Source organism: Sorghum bicolor, chromosome 2, assembly GCF_000003195.3.
Source record: "Sorghum bicolor cultivar BTx623 chromosome 2, Sorghum_bicolor_NCBIv3, whole genome shotgun sequence".
Taxonomy (NCBI): Eukaryota; Viridiplantae; Streptophyta; class Magnoliopsida; order Poales; family Poaceae; genus Sorghum; species Sorghum bicolor.
The window spans coordinates 37,141,798-37,165,106 of record NC_012871.2 but is presented as its reverse complement, the minus strand read 5'-3'; the positions used below and the strand labels follow the sequence as shown (position 1 = coordinate 37,165,106).

The 23,309-nt window shown below is 46.4% G+C and overlaps 1 pseudogene; it reads right to left on the bottom strand.

Annotated features, from left to right (window-relative positions):
- Positions 1 to 20,539, bottom strand: part of LOC110432677 — a 56,235-nt pseudogene extending 35,696 nt beyond the window's left edge.

The window sequence follows — 23,309 nt, the reverse complement described above, 5'->3', positions numbered from 1 at the left end:
CAGGGACGAGGCCGAGTCTCGGTGCTACCGACCGCGCCGAGGCGGGAGGTACAACCCCGACCACGACCGCAGCACATCGCCGGAGCCTCCGGGTCCCCGCGTCTTCAGCGAGGCCATCCGCAGGGCCAAGTTCCCTGCCCGGTTCTGACAACCCGCTAACCTCACCAAGTACTCGGGGGAAACTAACCCTGAGCTCTGGCTGGCGGACTACCGCCTAGTGTGTCAGCTAGGTGGAGCGGACGATGACCTGCTCATCATCCGCAACTTGCCACTCCACTTGGCCGATTTGGCCAGAGCGTGGCTCGAGCACCTTCCTGAGCGTATGATCTATGGCTGGGCGGACCTAGTCAGGATCTTCGTTGGGAATTTCTAGGGCACATACGTGCGTCTTGGAAATTCCTGGGACCTCAGGAGCTGTCGGCAGAAGCCTGATGAGTCCCTCCGAGATTTCATCAGGTGATTCTCCAAGCAGTGCACCGAGCTCTCCAACATCACGGACTCCGATGTCATCGGGGCCTTCATTGCCGGCACCACCTACAAGGAGCTAGTACACGAGCTCGGTCGCAAGACCCCCACGAGCACAAGTCAGTTGCTCGACATCGCCACCAACTTTGCCTCGGGTGAGGAGGCAGTTGGTGAAATTTTCTCCGATGGCACTGCCAAGGGGAAACAGAAGGTTGAGACCACCGAGGCAGATCGCAAGAACCCCAAGTGGGCTCCTGCTGGCCCTGGCCTCTTCGACGAGATGTTGCAGAAGCCATGTCCCTATCACAGGGGACCAACCAAGCACACCCTTGAGGAGTGCACTGTCCTACGTCGGTACTACACCGACATCATAGCAAAGGAGGGCGCTGAAGAGCCTCCCAAAGACGACGACGCCCAGGGAGAAGGCTTCCCCAAGGTCAAGAACTACCTCTTGATCTTTGGGGGACGTGCGGCTCGCCTCACCACGAGTCAAAGGAAGCGCAAGCTCCGAGAAGTTTGCGCAGTTAGCACAGCCGCGCCCTCGTACCTCAAATGGTCCGAGAGTGCAATCACGTTCGATCGGCAAGATCACCCGGATCGGATCCCCAACCCCGGAGCTATCCACTGATCGTCGATCCCATCATCGCCGAGACTCGTCTCTCCAAGGTATTGATGGATGGAGGCAGCAGCCTCAACATCCTTTACGCCGAGACTTTGGCCCTCATGGCAATCAACAAGTCTCGGCTGAGGAATGATGCATCACCATTCCATGGAGTGGTGCTAGGACATCGCGCCCATCCCCTCGGGCAGATCGACCTGCCCGTCTACTTCGGGACCCCGACAACTTCAGACGGGAGGTCCTCACTTTCGACGTGGTGGGGTTCCCAGGAACCTACCACGCAATTCTAGGGCGACCATGTTACGCTAAGTTCATGGCCGTCCCCAACTACACCTACCTCAAGCTCAAGATGTCGGGTCTGAACGGCATCATCACCATCAGCACAACGAGCCAGCACGGCTACCAATGCGACGTCGACTGCATCGAGCAGGCCGAGGCTCTTGCTGAGACCCTGTCCATCATCACCAGCCTCGGTGATGGCAACCAGGACATCCCCAACCCCAAGCGTCACACTGGGAGCTTCGAGCCGGCGGAGGAGACCAAGCTCATCTTCCTCGACCCCGAGGCATCTGAGAGCAGGGCGTTGAGGATCAGCTCGAACCTCGACCCCAAATAGGAAGCAGTGCTCGTCGACTTTCTCCGTGCAAACGCCGACGTATTTGCGTGGAGTCCCTCGGACATGCCGGGCATACCGAGGGAAGTCGCCGAGCACTCCTTGGACATCCGAACCGGCTCCAAGCCCGTGAAGCAGCGCCTACGCCGATTAGACGAGGAGAAGCGTCGGGCCATCGGGGAGGAGATCCACAAGCTGCTAGCGGCCGGATTCATCAAGGAGGTATTCCATCCCGAGTGGTTAGCCAACCCTATACTAGTCAAAAAGAAAAATGGGAAGTGCAGGATGTGTGTAGACTATACTAGTTTAAATAAAGCATGTCCTAAGAACCCTTTTCCATTACCTCGTATTGACCAGATAGTTGACTCTACTACGGGGTGTAAGACTTTGTCTTTCCTTGATGCTTATTCCGGATACCACCAAATCAAGATGAAAGAGCCCGACCAGCTCGCGACTTCTTTCATCACCCCTTTCGGAATGTTTTGTTACGTAACCATGCCTTTTGGCCTTAAGAACATGGGGGCTACATATCAGCGATGTATGCTCCAGGTCTTCGGAAATCTCATAGGCAGAACGGTAGAGGCTTATGTAGATGACATTGTAGTCAAATCCAGGAAGGCAAACGGCCTCGTGGCCGACCTGGATGAGACATTCCGATGCCTCAGGGCTAAGAGGATCAGACTGAACCCCTAAAAATGCGTTTTGGGGTCCCCCGAGGCATGCTCCTCGGGTTCATAGTGTCTGAGCGAGGGATCGAGGCCAACCCCAAAAAGGTCTTGGCCATCGCGAATATGGGCCCAATCCGTAACCTAAAGGGAGTACAGAAAGTCATGGGATGCCTAGCTTCCCTCAGTCGTTTCATCTCCCGGCTTGGGGAAAAAGGACTACCTCTGTATAGGTTACTTAGAAAATCCAAGCATTTTTCCTGGACCCCCGAGGCCCAGGAAGCCCTTGACAAGCTCAAGGCTCTGCTCACTAACCCTCCCATCTTGGTACCCTCCGCCGAGGGGGAACCATTGCTCCAGTATGTCGCAGCCACCGATCAGGTGGCCAGCGCAGCTATCGTGGTCGAAAGAAAGGAAGAAGGGCATGCCCTACCGGTCCAAAGACTGGTGTACTTCGTTAGTGAGGTACTGTCCGACACAAAAACCCGATACCCCCAAATCCAAAAACTACTATACGCGGTAGTCTTAGCCTGATGCAAGCTCCGCCATTACTTTGAATCCCATCCGGTCTCAGTCGTATCACCTTTCCCTCTAGGAGAGGTGATTCAAAACCGAGAGGCTAATGGTAGGATTGCAAAGTGGGCAATAGAACTCATGGGTGTTAGGATTACCTATGAGCCTCAAAAAGCTATAAAATCCCAAGTTTTAGCAGATTTCGTAGCTGAGTGGACGGGAACCCAACTCCCTCCACCGCAGATCCAGTCCGAGTGCTGGACCTTGTACTTTGACGGGTCCCTGATGAAAACTGGGGCCAGCGCGGGCCTCATATTCATCTCGCCCCTCAGGGTAAGGATGCGATATGCAATCCAACTCCACTTCAATGCCTCAAACAATGCGGCAGAGTACGAGGCCCTTGTTAACGGTCTCCATATCGCGATCGAGCTTGGGATCAAGCGGCTCGACGTTCGAGGCAACTCCAGACTCATCATCGACCAAGTCATGAAAGAGTCCAGCTACCACGACCCCAAGATGGATGCGTATTGCAATGCAGTCCAGCGCCTGGAGGAAAAGTTCGACGGCCTCAAGCTTAACCACGTGTTAAGAAAGTACAAAGAGGCCGCCGACGCGCTTGCCAAAATGGCATCCGAGCGGGCCACGGTCCCTCCGGATGTCTTCGTCAGCGACCTCTACAGGCCTTCCATCAACTACAAAGACGACGTGGGCTCGGATCCACCCCCAGGCGGCTCGGGTCTTGATCTCGAGGCCTCCACCGCTCATGAGCCGGAGGCCATGGACATTGAGCCCGAGCCCCCTGCACCCGACGACTTGTCGGATTGGCGCTATCCACTACTGCAACGCCTCGTCGACGGCACTCTGCCCTCAGACCAAGCTAAGGCACGGCGTGTAGCTCGTCGCGCCAAGTCTTTCTTACTTCTCGACGGAGAGATGTACAAGCGCAGCCCCTCGGGCATTCTTATGCGTTGCATCACCCGTCAGGAAGGAATCAAGCTCCTTGAGGACATACACTCGGGGGCTTGTGGCCACCACGCTGCGCCATGGACGCTGGTAGGAAATGCCTTCCGGCAAGGCTTCTACTGGCCCACCGCTGTGGCCGATGCCACATAGATCATAAGGACCTATGAGGGATGCCAATTTTACGCTCGGTAGATTCACCTCCCTGCTCAGGCTCTACAAACGATCCCCATTACTTGGCCTTTTGCCGTCTGGGGCCTCGACCTCGTCGGGCCTCTGCAAAAGGCGCTCGGGGGTTTCACCCACTTACTTGTCGCAATCGACAAATTTTCCAAGTGGATTGAGGTCCGACCCATCATAAGGATCAAGGCCGAACAAGTAGTGCTGTTTTTCATGGATATCATCCACCGATTTGAAGTGCCCAACTCCATAATCACTGACAACGGCACGCAGGTCACCGGGAGAAAATTCCTGAAGTTCTGCGACAGGCACCACATACGTGTGGACTAGGCAGCAGTCGCTCACCCAAAGCCCAATGGTCAGGTGGAACGTGCCAATGGCATGATCCTCCAGGGTCTGAAGCCCAGAATCTTCAACCGGTTGGACAAGTTTGGAAAAAGGTGGCTCAAGGAGTTACCGGCCGTGATGTGGAGTCTAAGGACTTCCCGAAGCCGAGCCACAGGCTTCACCCCGTTCTTCATGGTCTATGGGTCGGAAGCCGTCCTCCCCACGGACCTAGAGTACAGGTCTCCAAGGGTACAAGCCTACGACGAAAATAGCTGCAAGACGTTCCAAGAAGACGCGCTGGACCAGCTGGATGAAGCTAGAGATGTAGCCCTCCTACATTCCGCCAAGTACCAGCAGGCCCTCCGACGTTACCATGCTCGACGAGTCCGAGGACGAGCCTTTCAAGTCAGCGACTTGGTGCTGAGGCTCAGGCAAAGCAACAAGGGTCGTCATAAGTTCACGCCTCTCTGGAAAGGACCCTTCGTCATCGCCAAAGTCCTCGGACCCGGCACATACAAGCTCGCCAACGAAGCAGGAGAAGTCTTCAAGAACGCGTGGAACATAGAACAGCTACGTCGCTTCTACCCTTAGAATTTTGTAAAGATATCCATTTGTTCATTTCCTCGAAAGAATAATGGAAATTCGAATTATATGATTGTTTCTTTTTAAAGAGTAAGCCTCGGCTCTGCCTTGCAGAATCCGAGCCTCCCTCGGGGGCTACTCGGGGGGAACCCCCTGTGGCAACTCCGAAAGTTCTTTTTTTCATGCAAGATAAAATGCCCCGACCCAAGGTCTTTCTTTTGTTTCCTAAAAGAATTTAAAAGGCCGCAGATCCATCCCCTAAATCTTAAGAAGGCGTGAGCCCGAGGAAAGATCCTCGACCACGGGCTAGGACGACCTCCACTCACCCGCTAGGATCGGGAGACGGATCTGAACTTCTAAATTACTAAGGAAAGAGAAAAAGACTTAGGCTTGGGATGCTTTGACTAATGCAGACCCTAAGAGGCTCGCCCGACCCCACGCTGCCGAGGTCGGGATGGTACAGGGAAAAAGATAACAAAAAACATAAAGGAAATCCTAAAAAGAACAATCATATTAACATTCATATTAACATTCGATATCAAGTTTCATAAAAAACAAGGCCTATCGTCCCTTGATGATCTTAAACAAAAAGAAAAAAATTAACTAGAAGGGCCTCACTGCCCTGATTCTCCAGGCCCCTGCGCGCTGAGGGGGGGAAGCTCCACTTCGGCGTCGAAGAAGGCGGCCAGGGCATCTCCCGGGGCGTCCGCGGCGTCACCAAGCTTCTGCAGCTCCTCCTGGGCCTCCGCCTCGTCGTCAGGGAGGACATAGCCCTCACAAACCGCCGGCAAATTGATGCCGACGTAGTGAAAGCTCACCACCGCTAGGGCTTTCTTCACCGCGGCGTGGAGTGCCTCCCTCATCCTCTCCTTGGCCCGGGAGTACAGAGCCTCGACACGGCTCCGCAAAGACGACCCCGACGCGCCCGCCGTTACCCCGAGCCCCTCACATGCCGAGGCAACCACGACCCCCAGAGCCGAACGGTCCGCCACCTCAGCATCAAGGGACTTCTACAGGGCGTCAGCGGCAGAGGCTACCTCTGCCACCTTCTTCTCCAGCTCTGTTGAAAAACAGAACGAGAAGACAAAAGTTAGGAAAACAAATCCAAATACTAAAGAGCTAAGGTAAAAGACTCAGTTCTTACCCTCGGCCCGCTTCCCATTCTCCGTCGAGCTCCGATGCCACTGGGCCACCTTGCCCTGAGCCGTAGAGAGGTCCACCTGAGCTTGGTTAAGGATGAGGACTTTCTCGGCGAGCAAAGCTTCCAACTAAGTGACCTCGCCCCTGTACCTCTCCACGGCAGCTCTCTGCTCTTGGGACTCCAGGGTGAGGTTGCTAACACTTTTTTCTAAGGGATCAACCCTTTCCTGGGCTTCCTGAGCCTCAGTCGCGAGAGCCGAGCACTTCTGCTGAAGCTCGGCAGAAACCTCGCACTCCTTCACGAGCTCCCCCTCGGCCGCCTCCCGCGCAGTCCTCTCGTCGTCGCAGGCCGCCCAGGCGTCTCGCTCCCCGCAGAGGAACGTCGATTTCTCCAAGGATGCGGCTTAGAGCGCCTGCAAAATTAGGTGTTATGTGAGGAATCAGTCCAAAGACATAAAACAGCACTTCACCAAAAGGGACGGAGACCTTACCTAGGCGAGCTTAAACATGTCTTGGCTCACGAGCTCGGACGCCCGGTTAATCACCTTGACGCTGGCGTGCCCGCACTCCTCAAGGCCCCGCTAGAGATATGCCTCTGACGGGTCGTCCAGCACAAACCTGGCCCTCCCCTCTGGATCGTCAGGGTTGGGCCAGATCACGGGACTCTGGCCCCAGGCCATGCACCCTCCTCCCTCCCTTGCGGGGGCCTCAGGTCGGGCCGGCCCCTTCCCGTGAGACCTCTTGGGAGGCACCACGCTCAGCGCCACCTCGGCCCGGCCCTCCTCGGCGTGTCCGGGTTGACCCTGACCCTCTTGGCTAGCGTCCCCCAAAGGGGGAATAGCCCCGAGGTCCAGGACCGTCCCCTCCGGCTCTTGGGGCCTCGGCGTCCCTACCTCCTTCGCCGGGGGATCTGGCGTCTTCCGCCTCGTCTCCTGCCCCCTTCCTCATGGGAGAGCTCGCCCTCTTCACGGCTCAAGGGGGGCGGCGACCTGGGCCTCGCCGACCTAGGTGTCGACTGCGCCCCCCTCTCCACAGCCTTTAGGGGTGCAAGCCCCACTAAAGCCACATTATGCTTCTGGCTGATGAGGAGATGACGCGAATTAGAAGAAAGAGAAAAACAAAAAATTCAAAGAAAAACCGAAAACCAGTACTTACCTTGCTCGGGGGGCAACACCCTTCTGAGAGCTTGGAGCTCCCTGGGCACCCCCTCGAGCGCCGAGGGTCGTCGGGTGGACCCCCGTCTGTCCAGCGGTTGGCACGGGGGCTTCAACGGTGGCCTCGGCACGCGGCGCCTCTGCCGAGCCTTCCACCTCCGCCCCTACCGATGGGCGGGGCTCAGTTGGGCCCTCCGGCGCTACCAGCTGTGGGGGCATCTCGGACAGAGCCCTCTCCACCTCTTGGGGACCCGGGGGGACAGAGCCCTCTCGTGGGGCGCCATCCTCTTCATCGTCCACAATAATATAGGGGGCGATTCTCTCGCCCCCCTGTGCTTGAGACCCCTCGGGGGCCTCCGATCCCCCTCGAGCCTTCGACCCCTCTGGGGCCTCGATCCCCCCACCAAGAGGGGGGATCACTTCATCCTCGTCCTCCTCGTCCACCAGCTCGTTGAGCCAGTGCGTATCTCCCCCGCCCTCTACCTCCGAGACCGAAGTCTCGGGAGACTCAGACGCGGGGAGCCCTGACTTCTCAGCCTCACGGCGGTTCTTGTCGGCGGTCTCGCGGCGCTGCGCCTTCCTCACGCTCTTCGCCTTCTTCGCCTCCTTGGCCTTCTTCTGCTCCTCGTTCTGGGCCCGATTCTTAGCCCGGAGCTCCTTGTCCTCCGGGACTAGGGGCAGGGAGTCCTTGACGATCCCCATTCCCTGCAAACGAGCGGCAATCAAGGCTAAGGCAAGGAAGAAGGGAAACGGGCGCAAAATCAAAGACAAAAACACTGTCTTACTAGATAAATGTAGCCCTTCTCAGGGCGCATCGGCACCACCCGGGAATCCTTCAGATTCGGGTGCGTGGTCCTCGAGACTCGGGTGGTTATCTCTGTCGCCGACACTGGCGCCTCCAGCATCCACGTCCCGACCCAGGGGACCTCCTGGGTCATCTCCCACATGAACGCCCTCCGCTGCGCCAACGGTAGCAGGCTCCGCTTATGGAACGCCATCGCCACCGTGGCCGCAGTAACCCTGGCTTGACGAAACTTCTCGAGACCCGCGAGAAGGGGACCGAGCCTCTTCTGGTCCTCCGCAGGGGTGCCCCACCCCCACTTATTGGGGCACTCGACCACCATCTTCCCGGTGTACTCTGGGAGCAGCCCACCGTCATTCCGGAGGTAGAACCACCCGTTCTGCCACCCCCGATTGGACGTTGGCATGTTGCTCCGGATGTACAGGTGGGAGCGCAACTGGCGGAGCTACAACATGCAACCGCCAGCCCACAGGGTGAAAGGTCCTAATATGGCTAGAGGGGGGTGAATAGCCTATTTCAAATTCTACAAAACTCACTAGAGCAAGTGGTTAGTAAATAACAAAGCGAAGCTTTTTGCTCTAGCTCTAATGAGGTGTTTGCAAGCCACCTATCCAACAATTCTAGTTGATATGATCACTAGGCACACAAGAGCTATGTCACTACTTACACTAGAGAGCTATCTAAAGTTTCTATACAAGTAAGTAAGCTACTCTAGTTTGCGAGAAAGTAAGAGAGATGGTTTGATCTTTATACCGCCGCGTAGAGGGGATGAACCAATCAATAATATGAAGTCCAATCACCGGGAGAAATCCAATGAACAATCACAATGGAGACACACAATTTTCTCCTGAGGTTCACGTGCTTGCCGGCACGCTACATCCCCGTTGTGTCGACCAACACTTGGTGGTTCGGTGGCTAAGAGGTGTAGCACGAACCTCGTCCTCACTAGGACACCACAAGAACCTACCCACAAGTGAGGTAGCTCAATGACACGAGCAATCCACTAATGTTGCCTTTGGCTCTCCGCCGAGGTAGGCACAAACCTCTCACAATCACCGGGAGATGGCCACGAACAATCACCCACTCGTGCCAAAACTCCTTCGCAGCTCCAAGCCGTCTAGGTGGCGGCAACCACCAAGAGTAACAAGCAAACCCGCTGCTCAACAATCACTAGTGCCACTAGATGCTCAAACTCTAAGCAAATGCAACTAGGATCTCTCCCAATCTAACTTTGGATGAACAAATCTTGAACAAGGTGAGTGGGATGTGTAGGAGTATGCTCACAAGGTGTATCAACAAGTTAGAGAGTCAAGAGAGTGAGCATGAACCAGCCAAGGCCTATAAATAGAAGTCCCAAGCTTCAACTAGCCGTTGGCAGTTTACCCCACAGTCTGCGTCCACACCGGACGCGTCCTAGTTCACACCGGACGCGTCCGGTATGAGCCAGACCAGCGTCCGGTGCTCTTTGACCGTTAGAAAGTAGCCATTGCCTCTGACTCTGACAGGGCACCGGACTCTCGCTTTTGAAATACCGGACGCGTCCGGTGTGCATCGGATCCAAACTTAGGGAGCGTCGCAAACTTGAACCAACACCGGTCGCCACACCGGCGCACACACCGGACGCGTCCGGTGTGCACCGAACCAAAACTCAGGGAGCTTCGCACGAAGGACTTGCACCGGACGCTAACTCGGACGCATCTCATGTCACACCGGACGCGTCCGGTGTGCACCTGACGCAAACTTAGAGAGTTTCACCAAGAAAGCGACCTCACCGGATGAAGCACACCGGACTCCAGGAGGTTACTGTTCCTGAGTCCGGTGCCTCAACTCGGACACGTCTGACCTCATACCGGACGCGTCCGGCCTGAACGCGCTGCACGAAAAGATCCTCAACTTCTTCCCTTGCTTCCATGTGCCAACACCAAAGTGTCTCCACACTTGTGCATGAGTGTTAGCATATTTCAAAACATTTTTCAAGGGTTACTTAGTTAGCTCACTAGGTCCTAATGCATATGCAAGGAATCCAAACACCTAGTGGCACTTAGACAACCGTTTTCACAAAGAGATTACCCCTCTTAATAGTACGGCTATCTATCCTAAATGTGATCACAACCTCTATGGTGTCTTGATCACCAAAACCAAAACCCTAAGCAATACCTTTACCTTGATCTCCATAGGGTTTTGTTTTTCTCTTTCTTCTTTTCAAAGTTGAGCACTTGATCATCTCGTGGTCATCACCATCATCACCATGATCATCATTTGCTCCATCACTTAGCATGTACCAACCTCATTAAGTCTACACACACTTAGCATAGAGGTTAGTATTAGGGTTTCATCAATTATCCAAAACCAAACTAGGGCTTTCAATCTCCCCCTTTTTGGTAATTGATGACAACCCTTTTTACAAAGATTTTCAATAAAATTTTCTTGGATTCATGTTACTTGCCCAAGCATTTTACCATGTGCAAAGGTTATGGACAAGTTTCATAAACCCAAATTGGTAGCAATTGCTCCCCCTACATATGTGCTAAGAGTTTGGATTTGAAAGCTTGCACATATGCTTGAATAGGAAAAATAGGAGACAATTTCTACCAAATGATGCTAAGGTGTAAAGAATGGACCTTTGAAGCGTGATACCAATCGGAGTTGCCAATATACACCATCCTTAGCACCATTAGTAACTAGACATTCACAAAGCTAGAACACCCCATGAGATCAACATTAAAAACAAGGTTCTAGTACCACTTGTGAAATAACTAAAAGTCTAGTTACACTACCTATGCATGCTAGTTCTTCATTTCATCAATCAAACTTACAACTAGCATACACCACACAAGCAAGGCATCGGAGAGAAAGTTTTTGAAGCTAATGCTAATGCAAGCAAACATATGTGATGCACATTCAAATGAAACATACAAGTTTATGAGCTTGCTCCCCCTACTTGTGTGCTTCAAAATTTTAATTGATCCCCTTCTTTTATCATGTTACTCCCCTATCTTAAAACTTTGGGAAATTTTCTCCCCCTTTGTCATCAATGACCACAAAAGGTGAGCTCAAATTTTAGATAGGTTAGTGTGAAACCATGTGAAGTGAGATCATTTTCCCAAATTGGTCCAATCTAGATTACTTGCCTAAGATATTTAACTCGGTTTGATCCAAGGACAAGCTTCTTCACACCTCTAAAAAAAGGTTATCTTGTACCATGTTGAGTTAAACACTTATAGCTCATATTCTAGATCAAACACTAGGATTGCAAGCCCACAAACATGTCATATGCTACCACTAGATCAAGTCAAGCATAAAAGCAATAGTGGTACCATACAAGCATCAAAAACATTTGATTTTCATGAATGAGCCTAAGACATGTAAAGAATGACTAGATGCACTAAGCAAGTCCTTAGCATAGGATGAATGACATGTCAATCAATGTTACCTTGCTTTGCTCGAAGGAGAGGCATGTCATATAGTGGGGGTGCATCAACACATATTTGAAAAGTCAAGTATGTTCAATTCATTTCTTAGCTTGCAAAACCTCTTCTCATCAAGTGGCTTGGTGAATATATCAGCAAGTTGATCATCGGTGCCTATACTCTCAATGCAAATGTCCCCTTTTTGTTGGTGATCTCTTATGAAGTGATGGCGGACATCTATGTGCTTTATTCTTGAGTGTTGAACCGGATTGTTGGTGAGCTTCACGGCACTTTCATTGTCACATAGCAATGGCACTTCTTTGAAATTGATTCCAAAATCCTTCAATGTTGCCTTCATCCATAAGATTTGTGCACAACAACTACCGGCCGCAATGTACTCCGCTTCGGCGGTTGATAGTGCAACACTATTTTGCTTCTTGGATGACCATGAGACAAGTGATCTACCCAATAGTTGACATGTGCCTGATGTGCTTTTTCTTTCAACTTTGCATCCCGTATAGTCCAAATTGGAATATCCAACAAGTTCAAACTTTGCACCTTTGGGATACCACAAACCAACATTTTGTGTATGCTTCAAGTACCTCAATATTCTTTGTTGCTTTCAAATGACTTTCTCTTGGTGAGGCTTGGAATCTTGCACACATGCATACACTAAACATGACATCCGGTCTTGATGCGGTCACTGTTGATATTTGGGAACGCAATAAGGAATTGATCTGCAAGCACATGGATATCGGTGAGCACTTCACCCGGGATGTTATCCAGAGTATCGTATTTATTTTTTTACCACTAGGAGAAAGAGTGCATCTGACTAACTGGTCTATTACTACTAACCCTTTAGGCAACAAAGAATGTCTCTCGATGTGAGTGATAAATAGAGAACACTGCAACCGTAGTCTCCTTCTAACCTTGGTAAGGATGATCTACTATTCTATTTGGGAGGCTAACGGAATCTAGACACCACAAAGGATGTTCAACCCGCACCTATAAACCCTATCCTTCCTACTAACGAGATATGGTCTGCAAAGGTAACTCGGAATTGTCACGTTCCTCACTACTACCACAGTCCAGCTAGTCAGGGAATATCTATGAGTACCCCAGCCTAAACACCACGTTTATGCCAGTAATGATTACTCTAAACTCTACGCGAAGAGATTAAAGTAAACTCATAAACCAGAAGAACAATAAAACAAGAACTTACTAGAATTTAGAAGTCGAAATACTGAAGAATCCTAGGAGCAAGCTTCGGGTTAGGAGAACTTGATCCCGCAGGTACAAGCTTGGAGTAGACACCGACAGGCCGGGCTTCCTCCAATCTACACCTCCACTCTATCTCTCTCAATCTAGTAGAAACTAGAATATCTATTTGTACTTTACATTGGTTGCTAAGCCTAAAAAGAAATATTAATTAGAGAAGAGGTTTTCCTTCGAGGGCACCCCTCAATCTCTATGATAACTTCTTGTCTCCTCCAGGGGCCAGGGGGTCTCCTTATATAGTCCTCCTCCTCTATGCGTTTTTGGGTCGGTAGGCGAGGTGGTACTACGTTATCCTTGATCCAATAGGTCGGTGGAACATCGTGTGCGAAGAGAGTCCTGATTGACATCCAGAGGGGGGCGGGCGCCCAGGTCCTCAGGGCGGGCGCCCTGGGCCTGGCCCCTTTCAGCCTCTGCTTTCTTTCCGTGGCTTCTGGAGTCTTCTAGATGGTAGAAAATCGCGCGGTACGTTGATATCTCTATGTAATCCCAACATGTGGGCCTTTCTTCCTTATTTACTGATAACCCCCTGCAGAAACAGATAAACAACAAAACTCGTGGAATTCTGTCAGATCAAACCCTAATTCTAGGTGTTGGTTGCATATTGGTCCTTTCTCTTGTTTATTTGATAATTAAAATTGATACTTAAGAACCGTCAACAAATACCCCCATACTTAGGCTTTTACTCGTCCTTGAGAAAAGGATGGTTAAGAACAATATTTGGGGTAAAACAATTTAAAACATTCTTTTCATAACTGCGGGGTGTTAAAATTCCACTGTGTACTATAGTCAGGGAAGTATATGGTTAAGAGTAAAGATCCTTTCTTCTCAATCCTGTCACTTGGAGTTTTTGTATATTTTTGAAAGAAAAATAGCATACCTTTTATCCTCATAGGTTCTCTCAGATCACTCATTATCTTCTATATATCTTACTGAGGCTGTTTTAATTTGCAAGCATACTTACTTTGCATTTATTGCCTGATCAAAACGGGATCCGAGGAGGGGAATGTCATACTCTTAGATCAAAGACTTTAGGAATTAAAAACTTTGTCAACTCTTGCTGGCATATTGCTTATTAGAGGAACCATGGGCTATCATTTTCTTTCTTTTCTCTCTTTTTTTAAGTGGATACCAAGGTATCCCTAATTCTACTGCCGGACACTTGTCCATTTTTTCTGCGAGGTTGTCGAGCACTTGCTCCTTTTTATTTCCTCGAAATATCTTTATTTTTGCATAGCCCATGCCTCTAATGCAATAATACTTCGGAAGAGTGAATCTTTTTGAATAAATGTCTTGATCTTAGGAGCATGATAAATCTCTCAACAAGGGTCTAACTCATTTTGAACAAACTCAATACAGAGTAGATAGCTTTTATAATCATAATTAATATTTCCAGTTTTATCAGGCATATAAAACACTGAGGATGGTAGCTAGATTTTGAAGATTTTGAAATAAATTCTCCAAGCAACAATGATATCAAGAATAAGAAACTCATACTCTACCATCTCACATTCCATACTGTCTTAAGTAACACAGGGTTTTAAGATGATTTTATAATAATTGCAAGTTTCAGGAAATATAACAGAGTGAGATTAATCATGATTAGAAATGTTTTAATCTTTTTAATTTATCATGTCGGAAACAGTATTCTGCATAATCTAAGATATGTGTATGTGTAAGGTAAAGTGTGCAGAGTGTGTACCTGACTCGTGGAGTGGTGTAGTCGGAGTGTGTTTGGCATGTTGAGGGATCTCCCCCATACTTGTTTTCTGCTTTCTTGCACAAAAATAAAGTAGAGACACACAAGACATAATAATAATAATAATAATAATAATAATAATAATAATAATAATAATAATAATAATAATAATAATAATAATAATAATAATAATAATAATAATAATAATAATAATAATAATAATAATAATAATAATACTCTTTATTAATCTTGAGGCATTTATTACAAATAACTAGTAGCAAACTGACGATAATAGTAACAAACTGATGATAATAGTAAACCTAAACCGAATTTAAAGATAAATAACTAAGATGCATTGCCTCAAGGTCTAATCTAGATAACTTAGCGGCGCTCTAATTCCTTAATCTTCTTGTTGGCACTGGCAAGATCCTGCCTAAGGCCTAGTATGATGGTGTTGTGGTTAGAGAGCAGCCTAGTGAGGGAATTAATCGAGGACTGGAGGTCTATGATAATTCTGTCTAGTCTGCGAACGTCATCATTAATATCCATTATAGTCTTACGACGCTTGGGAGGTGTCTCAAAAGCATTGAGAGCGTGCTTCGGGGCTGCCTTTGGAGGGATGAAACGGACTTTGGCTGCTCTAATCCCTTCAAAGTAAGGTCTTTCCTCCTCCGTAGTGTAGCGAACGCTGCTGATCTCGCCGCTCCAGTTGGTCTTGACTCCAACGACCCTCTCATTGGGTCTAGGTGGAAGGATCCTTGTGCCGGTTGGCACCTTGATGGTGGTCTTCGTCTTGGATGATGATCCCTTGAGGAGTAGGGGTTGTGGCGGTGCGGTGAGAACTGGTTGAGCATGGTAGGATCGGGCGGAGCTGCGTTGGCATAATGGCATGGCTTCTAGCTGTCGCTCTGTGTTGGCCGGGACGAGAGCACGGGCATCGGGGTCTTCCACAGGCTCCATGTTGAGGTTGAAGGGGACGACTTCCCAATCATCGTGGTACTTCTCGGCCATTGGAGGAGCAAGGAACTAATCAAGCTCTAATTGAAGAAGAAGAGAAGGCTTGGTGGTTTGGTGTTTGAAAACTGATGTCAGGGGTCTGTTTATATAGGGGTCAAAAAGTGCCTCTATGGATTGTTCGGGTTGCTCCCGTCGTGTGCGTGCGAAACTTTCCATCTGAGGGGTTATTCGGATTACCATAAGTGCATTTTCCATAACAGAGAAAATCGGGACCGAGGGGGAACAGGATCTGGGCGCCCGCCCTCTCTCTGGCCCCTCTGTGGGCCCACTTTCTCGAGCGCGTTTCTAGATGCAAAACTATTTAGAAAAATATATATATGACCTAAAAACATCAGACTAAAAAGGTCGGGCTCTAATTCTCCATGGGAAGGTAAAAATGGACTACGTCTATTTCTTCTGATTTCTTTATTGGGCTCTAAAAATCATTTAAGACGTTGACCTTTACCTTGAATAACGTACCTTCGTCATTTTGAAGTGTGATAGCTCCGTGGGATGATGAATTAATTACCTTGAATGGTCCTTCCCATTTGCTCCGGAGTTTTCCATGCCCGAAAAGCTTTACACTGGAATTAAAAAGTAATACCTTATCTCCGGGTGTGAAGTCCTTTTTCTTGATTCTCTTGTCATGCCACCTTTTGACTCTTTCTTTGTAGATCTTTGAGTTGTGATATGCTTTCTCTAGCCATTCTTCCAATTCTGATAGTTGCATTCTTCTATAATCTCCAACAACATCTAGGTCCATGTTCCATCTCTTTATGGCCCAGTGTGCTTTGAACTCTAGTTCAACAGGTAGATGGCAAGCCTTCCCATACACCAATTGGTATGGAGACATTCCAATTGGGGTCTTGTATGTTGTCCGGTATGCCCAGAGTGCATCGGGTAACTTGTCTTTCCACGCCGTTCCCATTTCATTTACTGTCTTCTGAAGAATATTCTTGATTTGCTTGTTGGAAGTCTCTGCTTGGCCACTTGTCTGAGGATGATAGGGGGTAGCGACGTTGTGACGGATTCCATGTTTTGATAGATATTGCTTGAAGCGTTTGTCGATGAAGTGTGCTCCTCCATCACTTATCACTACTCTGGGGACTCCAAATCTTGGAAATATAATTTCTTCAAACATCCTCTTTGAACTGATGTTGTCGGCATGCTTGCAAGGTAATGCCTCTACCCACTTGGAGACATAGTCAACCGCCACTAAGATGTACTCACACTTCTTTGATGGAGGAAATGGACCCATATAGTCTATTCCCCAGACATCAAAGAGCTCAATCTGAAGGTTGTTGGTGAGTGGCATTGCATCCCTTGTATTTATGTTCCCGTGCCTTTGACATGGCCCACATCTTCTGATATATTGCTTCGTGTCTTCATACATTGTAGGCCATTAGAATCTAGACTGCTAGATCTTTGAATGTGTACGGAATGGTCCATAGTGACCTCCATATGGTGATGAATGACATCTGTCGATGATCTTCCATCCTTCCTCAGTGGTCACACATCTCCTGAGTAAGCCATCAGAGCATACTCGGAAGAGGTATGGCTCATCCCATATATGTGAACGACTTTCTTGAATAAGCTTCTTCTTGTTTGCTCCTGGTGGTACATACCCTGAAACCATAAAATTAACAATATCTGCATACCAGGGGTCAGACCTGTTAATCCCGTAGAGCATGTTGTCCCGGAGTGAATCATTGATGGGGGTTTCCTGTGGACTCCTAAAATACATTCTAGACAAGTGATCAGCAACAGAATTTTCTACTCTCTTTTTATCTTTTATTTCTAAGTCAAATTCTTGGAGTAATAAGATCCATCTAATCAGGCAAGGTTTAGCATCTTTTTTAGTGAGCAAATATTTTAGTGCAGCATGATCAGTGTAAACAATTATTTTAGCTCCAACTAAATAAGATCTAAATTTATCAATGGCAAAGACAACAGCCAGAAGCTCTTTTTCAGTGGTTGCATAATTAAGTTGAGCTCCTATCAAAGTTTTACTGGCATAAGCAATTGCATGATGCTTCTTATCTTTAGTTTGTCCCAAAACTGCCCCCACAGCATAATCACTAGCATCACACAAAATTTCAAAAGGCAACGACCAATCAGGGGGTTGAATGATTGGTGCAGAGATGAGTGCTTTCTTTAATAAATTGAAAGATGTTAGACATGCATCATCAAATTCGAAAGGAGCATCCTTGGCTAGCAAAAGAGTAAGTGGTCTAGCAATAAATGAAAAATCTTTTATAAATCTACGATAAAAACTAGCATGGCCAAGAAAGCTTCGAATTCCTTTTATATTCACAGGTGGAGGTAGTTGTTCAATTACTTCAATTTTAGCTTTATCTACCTCAATACCTCTTTCAGACACTAGGTGTCCCAACACTATTCCTTCTCTAACCATAAAATGACATTTTTCCCAATTAAGGACTAAGTGCTTTTCTTCACATCTTTGCAAAACCTTGTCTAAGTTTTCAAGACAACTATCAAAAGTTTTTCCATAAACAGAGAAATCATCCATGAAAACTTCCATAATCTCTTCAATCATATCAGAAAATATAGACATCATGCATCTTTGAAAAGAAGCTGGTGCACTACATAACCCAAAAGACATTCTACGGTAAGCATAAGTTCCATATGGGCATGTAAAAGTGGTTTTGCTTTGATCATCAGGATGGATCGGGATCTGATGATACCCTGAATATCCATCTAAGAAACAGAAGAACGAATGGTTTGCTAATCGCTCTAGCATCTCATCTATGAAAGGTAAAGGAAAGTGATCCTTTCTTGTGGCTTTGTTTAGTTTTCTATAGTCTATGCACATCCGCCATCCTGTAACGGTGCGTTGCGGAATTAGCTCGTTCTTTTCATTCATAATAACAGTCATGCCTCCCTTTTTAGGCACAACTTGCACTGGGCTCACCCACTCACTATGCGGCACAGGATATATAATCCCTGCATGCAGCAACTTTATAACTTCCTTTTTAACTACCTCTCTCATAGTGTTATTAAGTCTACGTTGGGGTTCTCGAGAAGGTGAAACAGAAGGATCTGTTGGAATACGATGGGTACAAATCATAGGACTGATTCCTGTAAGATCTTGGAGTGAGTAGCCAAAAACTGAGTGATGTACCATTCACCAGAAGAAGATCACCGGTCACACATGTAAAAACCATGTGTCCCCTTGAGACTATAAAAGGGGAACCAGGGCACACATCCAAGGCAGACTCACCACGCTCACAACACTAGAACTCCAAGCAAGTTCACGCACACACCAGAGTAGCGAGTAGCGCTCTGTCCACCACACAAAGTCAAGACCTGGGACTTAGCCCTCTCTCGCAACCCGCTTGTATACCCCTACTACAAGCACTCTTGGGTGCAAGGCAATACAGACCCCCGATCTCACACTGGACATAGGGCATCCTTAGCTTGAACCAGTATAAATTCTCTGTGTTACACTTGCATCACCATTCGGGTTTAGGTAGACACGCAGACTTATACTCGTTAGTGCCTAGACGACGAGTCTAGATGCCGACAAGATGGATCTTTTACGTAGTAGGCTTGCTCATAACGATGGGGCACTGTAGCGACTTGCTTTGGCGGCACAACAGCGAGAGGCTTCGGTGGCACAACGGCGAGAGGCTTCGGCTACGTGAGGACGAGGGCCTTTGAGTCATTGTTGGGGATGTTGTCGAAGTCCACGCCGTAGGAGACGACTGCCTTGTCCGCCATTGCTAATAGATCTAGACTGGAGAGCTTCTCTGGGGAAAGAGGTGGCTGGTTATGGGATACTATTGAGGAGGGTCTAGGTACGTATTTATATGGGTTTTCAGGAGACAGGATGAGGACGGATCCTAGGCTCTACAGAATCCATACGAAAAAATATCTGAAATATGATTAGATTATGCACGAATATCCGTAGGAAGGGTATAGAAGGATAGGGAATGAAAGTCAGGACGAGAGGCGACAAGGGGGCACCGACCGGCCCCCACATAGGCGCCGGCCAGCCCCACCAGGGGCCCACTTTGGGTGCCCTTCTACGTGGTGCCTTTAGACTCTTCCTATTTTCTATTAGACGTGTTTTTAGATAAATTTTCGTACAAGAATAAATAGAACTTAATATGTTGGTAATTCGATAAATTCTATTTCATCAACTACTCCTGAATCAAATGGTTCTAAATAAAGTTTAAGTCAATGTCCATTTACCTTGAATAGCATACCTTCGCTTGATTATAGAGTTACTGCTCCGTGTGGTGATGAATTCACGACGGTGAAGGGTCCTTCCCATTTGCTCCTCAATTTTCCAAGCCCAAATAACTTGAACCTAGAATTAAAAAGTAATACCTTATCTCCTGGTGCAAATTCCTTCTTCTTGATCCTCTTGTCATGTCATCTCTTTGTTTGTTCATTGTAGATCTTTGAATTGTGATACGCCTTTTCTCTCCATTCTTCTAGTTCTGGTAATTGTATTTTTCTTTTCTCTCCAGCTGCTTCGAAATCCATATTCCATCTTTTGATAGCCCAGTGAGCTTTATGTTCTAGTTCAACTAGCAAGTGGCAGGTCTTTCCATATACCAGTTGATATGGTGACATACCCAAAGGTGTTTTATAAGCTATCAGGTATGCCCATAGTGCATCTGGTAACTGATCCTTCCATAAAGTTCCCATCTCATTTACTATTTTTTGGAGAATGTTTTTTATTTGTTTATTTGATGTTTCTACCTGGCCACTTGTCTGAGGATGATATGGAGTAGCGACATTATGTCGTATTCCATGAGCTGGTAGGTATGAGTGAAACTTCTTATCAATGAAATGCGTTCCTCCACTTATAACCATCCTAGGTGTTCCAAACCTCGAAAATATAACCTTTTCAAATATCCTCTTTGAGTGTCTTGAATTAGTCTTCTTGAATGGCATGGCTTCTACCCACTTGGATACATAGTCAACTGCCACCAAAATATACTCATAATTCTATGATTTCATAAATGGTCCCATGTAATCGATTCCCCAGACATCAAAAAGTTCTATCTGAAGATTATTGGTGAGTGGCATAGCATCTCTAGTATTGATATTTTTGTGCCTCTCACATGACCCATATCTTCGGATGAAATCTTTGGTGTCTTCGTACATGGTTGGTCAGAAGAAACCACTCTGCCAAATTTTTGCATGAGTATGGAATACCCCATAATGACCTCCATATGGTGATGAATGATATTTTTGAATGATCTGCATGCCCTCCTCCACTGGTACACATCTTCTAAGCATCCCATCTGAGCATACCCGAAAGAGGTAGGGTGGATTCCATATGTGGAGACGACTTTCATAAATGAGCTTCTTCTTATTTTCTCCCGGTGGTACGTATCCTGCAACCATAAACTTGACAATATTCGCGTACCAAGGATCTGTCTTGGTCAGTCATTAATAGGTAACTCCTGAGGTTCTTTAAAATACATCCTAGACAAATGATCAGCAACATGCTTTTCTATTCCTTTTCTATCTTTAGTTTCCAAATCAAATTCTTGAAGTAATAAAATCAATCTTATTAATCATGGTTTAGCATCTTTCTTAGTGAGCAAATATTTAATAGCAGCATGGTCAGAATAAACAATTATTTTGGCACTAAATAAGTAAGACCTAAATTTATCAATAGCAAAAACAACAGCTAAAAGTTCTTTTTTAGTGGTTGTATAATTTAATTGTGCTTCTGTCATTGTTTTGCTAGCATAAGCAATTGCATGATGCATTTTATCTTTTGTTTGTCCTAAGACTATGCCTACAGCATAATCACTAGCATCACACATAATTTCAAAAGGTAAAGACTAGTCAGGGGGTTGAATGATTGGTGCTGATATAAGTGCTTTCTTAAGAATATTAAATGTTTCTAAGCATTCATCATCAAATTCAAAAGGTACATCCTTAGCTAATAATCTAGTCATTGGCCTAGCGATTTGTGAGAAATTTCTTATAAATCTATGATAAAAGCCATAATGACCAAGAAAGCTTCAGATTCCTTTTATATTAACAGGTGGAGGTAGTTGTTTGATCACTTCAATTTTAGCTTTATATACCTCTATACCTCTTTCTGACACTAAATGTCCTAACACTATTCCTTCTCTAACCATAAAATGACATTTCTCCCAATTGAGGACTAAGTGTTTTTCTTCACAAAACCTTATCTAAATTTTCTAAACAATCATTAAAGGTTTTTCCATAGACTGAAAAGTCATCCATAAAAACTTCCATGATTTCTTTTATCATATCAGAAAATATAGACATCATGCATCTTTAAAAAGAAGCGGGTGCATTACATAATCCAAAAGACATTCTACGATAAGCATAAGTTCCATAGGGACATGTAAATGTGGTTTTGCTTTGATCATCAGGGTGGATAGGGATTTGGTGATATCCTGAATAACCATCAAGGAATCAAAAGAAAGAATGATTGGCAAAATGCTCTAGCATCTCATCAATGAAAGGTAGAGGAAAATGATCTTTCTTTGTTGCCTTGTTGAGTTTTCTATAATCTATGCACATTCGCCATCCAGTGATAGTTCTTTGAGGTATTAATTCATTTTTATCATTTTGGACAACTATCATTCCTCCCTTTTTAGGTACAACTTGCACAGGACTTACCCACTCACTATGCGATACAGGATATATAATCCCCGCATGCAAAAGCTTTAAGACCTCTTTCTTTACTACTTCTCTCATTGTATTCTGGAGTCTACGCTAAGGCTCTCTCGAAGGTGTAATTTCTGGATTGGTTGGTATGCGATGAGTGCAAAGAACAGGGATAATCTCTTTTAGGTCTTGGAGTGAATAACCAAAAGCAGTATGGTATTTTTCTAGAACAGTTATTAGTTTATAAGTCTCTTCATCTGAGAGTTTATCACTTATAATCATAGGATATTTTTTATCATTATTGAGAAAAACATAGTTAAGTCCAGAAGGTAGTGTTTAACCTCAATAGGAGGCTTAAGTGGCTCTAATAATTCATCCGCATCAATAGGATCATCTTCCTCTTCATCGATGAAGAAGTGGGTATCATCTTCTAAATCAAGTTGACTAAAATTATCGAATTCAGATGTTTTAACCTCTTTTATTGGATCTAATTCAGAAAGGAGTATTGCTTTAACTTTTACTGCATGAGTTATAGGTATTGTCACACCCCAAAAATTTTTTAAATTTTGGGTTGTGCATAGAAAACACTAATTAAAATAAATGTTTTGATAATTGGATAAAATTTCCAAAGTTAGTTGAAAATAGCATCAATTAGTTATAGGAAATATGTGAATCCAAAAATTTTTCCAATTTAATTTGACGGGTTTTTGTGATGTGATGTGATGCTTGCTTGTTGCTTGACTCTGTGTTTTGAGTGGGTAAAGTTTTAGAGTGCGTTTAGTAAGTTGTTTATCTTTTTGCGACGTCTCTGTCATCAATCAAATCCCTACGTTCCCAGTCTTAATCTTTTCATATGGAGTTGCTCCGGATCCTATTCTTCTACTCTAAATCATTCTTTTGAGTACATCTTCCATCAACCGACCTATTGAAACTTATCATGAATTATTTCAGCATTTTCCTGAAATTTATTTCCTCTTGAATCTGAGTGTAATCTAATTTTAAGATACTCTTAGATATCTTTTTATGAGCTCTAAATAATTTATTTGGGTTCTTCAAATTTCAATCTATCTATGAGCCTCTATGCTTTGGACAAATCTTATTTTTACTCTATATACATGAGTCAGCTATCCAACGTTTTGTGTCCCACTTGAACTCTCCACGACATCCTAGCCAATGATCTGCTTGCCTATAAATAGCAAGTTTGGGCAAGCGTTTCTTTTCTATCACTTAAATCTAAATCTAGGCCAATCAATCATGATGCAAGCCGCCGTTTCCAATC